Raw genomic sequence first — 8634 nt, 5'->3', positions numbered from 1 at the left:
CCCTTTTCGAGAAGCTTCTCGAAGGGAGGCGGAGCCGAAAACGGGGAGGAGCGAAGGGCGGAGCCCCCGTGAGTAGGGTGAATATACTGATTCTGGCTCACTTTTCCCCATGTAAATGAATGGGGGATTTTCAGAGATTCATATTTTTTCCCAAAAAAATAAACCCCCTTATTATCCCAAGGTATATTTATTTGTCTCCCCTTTTAACCTGGGGACACTTTTTTTCAAATAACCCATGCAATAAGATAAAGATTTGTTCAAGTAGTAAAGTGGTAATGTGATTAGTTAAAGGTGATTCTAAAGAAATATCTGAAACGTCTAAGCCTCGGGACACTCTTTTTCAAATAACCAATGCATATTCTTTTGCTCACTCATTGAACCTATAAAGATTTGTTCATTCTCAAATTCCTTCAATAGTTTCATTTTCTTTGCACAATCATCCCCATCTAAAATATTGAAAAACAAAACATTTGAATCTTAATATTTTTTAAGATACCCCTTTTGTGCCATTACGAAATGATAAACTTCTCTTGATGCTCTTGTTTGACCACCTCCTGAGCCACATATCATTTTGAGATGATAGTAAATTGTTTTTTCATTGTTCAATTGATAACCATCAAAGTTTTCAGTCCATTCGAGGATATTCATTTTTTTTCTTTACATCCTCCAACTTACTACTTTTTAAATTGATCCGCTTATTTGTTTTATTTACCTTTGTTTTAGTTATTTTTTCAATAAGACTTATTTGATATTTTTCACATTCATTATGTTTTCCATTTATATACCAAGACTGAGATTTTCTCCACTCTTTAGTTTGATTAATACTTGGTTTGACCATTTATATATTGCGAAAAAACGTGGCGGTAGCCCTTAAAAAACCCTAACCCATCTTCCCATCGTTAAAACACAATCTATTTTATACACTCTATCATACAATATCCATATGGAACACAATCTATTCCATTATCTAAAATAAATCTCTTATCATCAAAGGCTCCTAATGCCTTTTTCTTTACTTCTTCACTATATATCTTATGTTTATAACTTCTTATTGTATTCATTTTCCTATATTCTTCTTTCTTATTCATCAAACAATTATAATGATTTCTAAAAGTTATTGATTTCTTTATTACATATTTGTTTATTCCCTTTAACTTCTTATCAATCTGATCACCATACTTATAAGCAGATGCCTTTGCTCTCAATCCAATAAACTCACTCATTACTTTTCCACCCAACTCATCCTTAAACTTACCAATAACCTTTTCATTCTTTTTGGAAAATAACTCACTCTTCTTGCTGAAATTACTTGCATCATATACTCCAATATTTTTCTTCATATCTTTATAAACATCATCAGTTTTTATATCTAGGATAAAACTATCAGTGTCCATATACAACAATGAAACATTTTCACCATACTCTTTCTTTAAGTCATTATACAAATAATCATACATCAATATCTTTGATAAATCAAGAACTGCTGTTCCAATATAAATTGGTTTATCCATTACAATACTTTCCTTTTTCATATGAATTGCAGAAAAGTTCTCTGAAAAAACCTCTTCTCTCTCAAAACTTGGTTTATTTATCAATCTCGAAGCTTCTTTCCAAGATGTTGCGAATCTAATGTTTTGCCTGTTTCTAACATTTCCATAGTCTTTCCAAATACAGCATTATTCATTAATTTATAAAAGTCCCCTTCAAATTTTACTTTTGTATTTGCTCTCATATCTGTATTGAATTGAATATACTTTTTCATCCAAGGACTTTGTTTAAATTTTAAAACTCTATGAATTTTAGCTACTCTCAATCCTTCTCTCAAAAACTGTTTTAAGCTTCTCTGATGCAAAACATATCCCTCTTTATCATATAATGTTGTTAATAACTTTTCTGTTGATTTGCCTTCAATATTTAAACTTTATGATAATCACTTAACCATTGTTTCTTTGGGGTTTCTTTCTCACATGCAAAAGGAAGGTCTTTATGCTTATTATGAAGATCACTCGGGTACCTCAAATCAACTTCAAAATAATAACCTTCTTCTTCCTCATTCAATTCCTCTTGAGAAGAAATAACAATATTCATCAAAGCTTTTTCATAATCCTTTTCTTCCACCCACTCTAATTTACCATAAGGCAGAGATTGAGACATTGCCCATCCATACAAATTATTAGCATCAAAATACATCAAATAATTACTATCTTTTTCACTATCATAATTTGGAAGATATTTATTATTTGCTTTAGCATATCTTTTTGAACATACTTGTGATATTCCACCTCTCTTAGACTTCTCAATCATCAAAAGCATATCAACATCACTGATTAAATCTATATCTTGTTTTGTCATTTTCAACATTGCACTCCAAGCTAAACCAGGAGCTGTGAAATAGTGGGCAGGATCTAATCCATAACAATTTTTATTATGACAGAGTGATCTAAAAGCTTCAAACACACCAGCTAACAATAAAACATCTGTTTTTAGATATAAATCATGATATTCTCCAAGGTTCTTTATCTTAAATATTTTCCATATTTCTTGTGCGTGTTAAAATTCCTTATCACTTATCTCTTCTTCATAAAGGTGATTATAGAAAGTTTCTTTTGAAGGAAGTTGTGTTTCTTGAAATCTCATAAATGAATCCATATAATCATCGGGATAAATTCCCTTACTTGTAAGAATTTTCTCTTTACTTTGAATTTCATTCCTTGTTTGAATTTCCTCTCTCGTGAGAATTCTTTCTTTAATCAGAATTTCATCTTTAATCAGAATTTCCTCTTTAGTGAGAATTTCATTCATTGTTCGAATTCTCTTTATAATTAGAATTTCATCTTCAGTTATAATTTCTTCATTTTATTTCCTCATTAATTCGAATTTCCTCTTTACTTTGAATTCTCTCTTTAATCTGAATTTCCTCTTTAGTGAGAATTTCCTCTTTTGGAAAGAATGAATTAAGATTTGGAAAAGAGTCCGTGGAGCTTAGATTTGATGCGAGGAAGGCTAGTGGTGTTCCCATAAACTTGTAAGAATCTAGAAATCGAATACGAGTTAAAGGTTTTGTGAATATCATTATTGTAAATGAAATATACTTTTGACTTGTGTTTGTTATGGCAGAAATATTCCCTGGTGTTTTTGAAAGTTCATTTACAAATAGATGTCTATCATAGTTGGCGCTGTTGTGAAGAAAGACTGTAATAAAAGAAGGTAATTTATAATTAAGATTACAACAGGAATGAGTGGGACCTCTATATTTACCAGAAAGATGACAATGATCCCGAACTTTAGACTCCTCAATTTCCTCCTCACAAATATGACAGATATTGTTCTTTCTAAATTCTAATTTTTCTTCTTTGGTTAATTTCATCGGTTCATTTGTTTCTTTCATTAATTTAGTTAGTCTTATACAATCCTTTTCTAATCGTTTTACAAACTCTTGTGAAGCATTTTTTCCACTATAATGTTCAAGTTTATTATACTTTTCTCCAACAGATGATTTGATATAATAACAGAAACCACAAGTAATATGTTTTTGATATTTATTTGTATATGATTCTTTTAGATTAGGAGAAGCAGTATTTATCTTTTTACGGATACACTCAAAATCAGCGTATATCACAAATGGGTGCATGACAGATTTATTATAATCTTCAAAAGAAATCTTTTCACCAGGTTTAGGCATTGTAATTACAGCTGATTTATGATTACTACAATATTTTGAATGTTGTTCTCATCGTTATTTTGTATGAAATGAATGAAGACATCGCTTACAAGGATATATTTTGTTTGCTGTTCTGAATACCTGAGAAGAGATTAATCTTGATAAATTATTGATGTATGTGTAATGTGAATTCTTTCCAACACTAAAATATAAAAGATCAATGTGTGTTTCTTCATTTTTATAGTTGTTTGAAATTTTTAAGATTTGAACTTTGTTTGTATCCGTTAATCCATATACATTAATAGAAAGATTATTCTTTTTCTCAAATGGAGGAATATCTGTTAGTGGCATTGGGAATTTAAAATCTTTCATGTCCAAGGTATTCTCATACTTCATATATTGTTTTACTCTTTCTGAATTACATTTTGATGGATGTAAGTGAGGAAGAACAGACCAGAGAAAACATTTATTATCATTGTTCTTAATATTAACAACTGCCTTCTTTTGTTTTATTTCTTTTGGTAATTCAATATAAGAAGAAGCTTTAAGAGGGTTTGATTTTAGAATGTGTATCTCTAAAAAGATGATTTTTTAAAAAAATATGAAATCCACTTCCTACCACTGTATTATCAACATCCTCCTCTTGTCTTGATAGTTCTTCATAAACCCCACTATTCAAAAAATCTTGAAATGATGTTATAAAATGAAGATCTGTTCTCATATAAGTAGTTTGTTCTTCATCTTGTCTTTTCATATTCATTTTCACTCCCATATAAAACTTTAAACTTTTCATTTCTTTTAATGTCTTTCTAATAACTTTTTCAACATCAGGTTTCACTGTTTCAATTGATTCAGCTATTGTTGATGGACCGGGTTCTCCAAATTGAAAAATCCTTATTTTTATATGCCGTTTAAATGCCCCATCAGTGTTTTCAATATAATAGTCTCCCTTTACTTTAAACTAATTTTTCTTGTGTTTTTGTGATTGAAGATGTCTATTATAACTACTCTTCAAAACATCCTTTGAGCAGATATCACAATGTTTTCTTTCCAACTCAAGAGGAGATATTTGATGAAATAGATTAAATGTGTGTTTGTTGGTTCGAAGGTGTTTTTTTATAATGTTTATATTCGTGATTACAAACATCGCAGTATGTTGTATTCACCATATTTATAAAATAAAACTTTGCTGAAACTAAAATTTTCTTGATGAAAATTTCGTTTAATTTATAGCTGAATCTGTGCTTAAAACCATTTTATCCTCCAACTTTTTTCACTTAATAAATACAATGTTTCAAGACACAAAAGACAAGTTTCAATCAATCACTTCATTTGTAAAAGATACTGAGAAATATGTCAAGGATGTAAAATTGAACAAAGATAAATATAACAACTATTGGATAAAAACAATTATGGCGAATAATATGAGTTCTTCAATTTCCTTCAGTGGAAGGGCTTTTAGTATACCTGGTAGAACATCAATTAAAGTATCTCTAACAAAAGTTTCTCCTCTCCTTCTGGTAATATATTCAAAACTAGAAAAAGCAATGAAACAAGCAAAAGTATCAAAAAACAAAAACCTTATGGATGAAGCTTGAGAAAGTAAAGATAAGACCATCTGTAATATGCAAGGAGAAATTTGTATTTTTTTCAACAACCCGAAAGATGTAAATCCTGATGAAATAAAGGATGTTAAGACATCAGGTGAAATGACATTTCATTCAATAGTAGTTCAGGATCATTTTAAAATTATCTTTAATATAAAAAATGTTGTCGTTGAATCTGGGAATGAAAAAAAGTATATCGATATCGATGGTCATATTATTAAATATGAGTCAATATACAACTGAAAGTATAGATGAATTTCAGTTTAAGTAAAGTTTTACTTTATAAATATGCTAGACTTTCCTGATTCTCCATATGACAAATTTGAGAATTGTCCTGCGTGTGAAAGATGGGGATTAAACACAGAGTCAAAAGCCTATAAACAATGTATATTCTGTGATTATCTTCTAATTAATGATAATAAAAAATTTAAAAAGGAAAATAATTCTTTTAGATTTACACCAAAAATGAATTACTTTACAAGATTGATTAGAGAAATGAATGTAAAGTATGAGGGTGATAACACACCTTTCCTTACAAGGGAAGAAACTGAACGTATTGGAGAAATGTTCAAAGGATTGTTGTTATATATCATTCATGGATGTGATTTTCAGGGAAATATCAACACAAGATATTGCATAAATAAAATAATGGATTATCTTGAAATTCAACCTGAACTTAGGATAAAATATGGAGTTTCTGAAAAAGCCAATAATAAATTAAATAACCTGTTTTTCAAATATATAAATGAATGATTTTTTACCCATTTGGGAAAATAAGATAAAATTTAACAACCATAAAAATCTTCCAAATTCATTAAGATGTCTCAGAGTTGGTTCAAGCGGATGTGGAAAAACCTGCTTACTTTTGAAGATGCTCCTGACTCCCAACTTTTTAGATTATGATAATTTAATAATTTTCACAAAGTCGACATTTCAACCAGAGTATCAACTACTCTCACAAGGTTTTAATGCTGGTCTTCAAGAAGAAGATATAATCGGTTTATTTAAACTTCAAAAAAACCTAAATGATGATAACATTGAAGATATAATTCAACTATTTTGTGATACACAGAGATGTAAAAAGAAATCAAAACCGATAACTTGTATTCTTTGTGATAATACGGATGATATACCGTCTCCCCAAGATTTGGATAAATTAAAAAAGAACCTCGTTATCTTTGATGATTGTGTTAATGAGAGAAACCAAACGGTAATGGACAGCTACGACACAAGAGGGAGACATTCTTCCTGTAATTGTATTTATCTTAGTCAATCGTACTTTCAACTTCCTCGTCGTTCCATCAGAAACAATGCTAATACTTTTATTTTATTCAAGTTAAATTCAATAGATATAAATAATTTTTGGAGAGATAATTGTTCTACATTATGTAGTAAAAAGGAATTTGGGAATTACATGAAGCACACGACTGAAAAATATAAATATATTGTTGTGAAACAAGATGAGATATTAAGGGATATATTTTTTGTTTTATAAACAATTACATTTAGAAATGACAACTATTATTATAAATCTTGTGGGTAAATCTGCTTCTGGAAAAAACTTTCAGAAATCAAGGTTCTTGTGTAGTACAAATGAGAATATTGTAAATTTACTTAAAAAACACCCCGTGATACGCATTGTATCAACAACAACGAGAGCAATAACACCTGGAGAAGTAAAAGGTGAAGATTATCACTATATTGCAGTGGAGGAACATATGCGATTGAGGAATGATGGTCAAATATTTGAGGAGGTTTTTCTTGGTACAACAAAATATTCACATTGTAAGAGTGAGTTAAGGAAACTAAAATCTGGTGGTCTTGGGATATTAGAAACTAATCCAGAAGGAACGAGACAAATTATTAAATATCTGAGCGGAGTGAAGATTTTATCATTCGGTTTTGATGTTGATGAAGAAACTCAACGCAAACGTATGAAAAGCAGAGATGCAAGTATTAGTGAAGAAGAAATTACAACTCGTATTAATGTTAATAAAGAATTTGATGAAATATTTTAAGAAAAGGATTTATTTGAACACATCTACTTGAATGATGAAGAAAAGAAAATTTCCCTGTTGATCTTTACAATTCATTAAATGATATTTTCCAATAAATAAATGGATGTGAAAGAAAGAGCAAGAAGATTTAAGGAGCATCAAGAGTTGGTTTCAAAAGTTGTAAAACAACAGGAAGACATAAGGAAGAAACACAGACAGAAACCAACGGGCGAAGAAGCATTTGAAAGAAAACAAGAGAAATTTTTTAAACCACTTTTAAAAACTTCCCAAGAAAAAATGAAAGATGTTTCCACAGTTCCCACAGTAGAATCTACTCCTAAAAAACTTCAAATGTTAAAAGATTTTGATCAAATGACGGAGGAAGAATTAGAGCATTTAGGAGAATTGGAATATGATGATGAAGGTTTATTTCAACAACTGGAAGAGATTAATCGACCCACTGATTAAATTGTGAATGCTCTTCAAAACAAAGAATATTCTGCGGATTCAAAAACCAGAGCAGGACTCATTCCAACAGAACAACCAGCAATATTTCACAGGAGCCTGGTGTTGGCGCAGTGGTTTGGGCAGTGGCTTGGGATCCAAAAGGTCCTGAGTTCAAGCCCCGTTGGGCCACTGAATTAATACACCAGGGGGTTGACTCAGCCTGTCATCCTTCCGAGGTCGGCGAAATGAGTACCAGTATACTGGGCCGGTGTATACCACGGTTAAAATAGGTGTACCATATCCCTGTGTCGTAAGAGGCGACCAGGGTTGCGTCAGGAAGGGCATCGGGCGTAAAACATGTGCCAAATCACTATGCGGATCATACGGATGATCCACTGTGGCGACTCCTAACGGGAGCAGCCGAAAGAAGAAGAAGAAGAAGAAGAAGAACCAGCAATATTTCATCTTGTTCAAGAAAAGGTATTGATATTTAATGATGAATTAAGGTTCTTGGGTTCTGCTCAACCCCCTGTTAAACGAACTCCGAGATTAATGTTTCTTCTCACAAAAGATGGAAGACAAGGTTCAACCGTGAGGGATGAATCAAAGTATATTGATAAACCATTGGATATGAAAAATAATGATGATAGAGTATATATTGATCTGCTGAACACTCGAAATTATAGGGTTAGTATTTCTGGTAAAAGTAGGAAAAATGAGAAGGAGAAACACATTATTCAGGCTTTAAGTATCCTTGGTTCAAGTATTAGTTTTCTTCCAAATGACCCATCGCAATTAGTTAATAGACTGTTATTGTTGTTTGGTAGTAAGAATGCTGGAAATAACTATTGTTTTAATGAAGCATCAGCCATTTTAGACCAGTTGATGAAAATGAAAATAATTAATAAATCTCAATATAAAG

This window comes from Eptatretus burgeri, chromosome 3, assembly GCF_056783735.1.
Source record: "Eptatretus burgeri isolate ZD-2024b chromosome 3, Ebu_testis_v1, whole genome shotgun sequence".
NCBI lineage: Eukaryota > Metazoa > Chordata > Myxini > Myxiniformes > Myxinidae > Eptatretus > Eptatretus burgeri.
The sequence above is the reverse complement of the archived record's forward strand: the minus strand, read 5'-3'. Positions refer to the sequence as shown.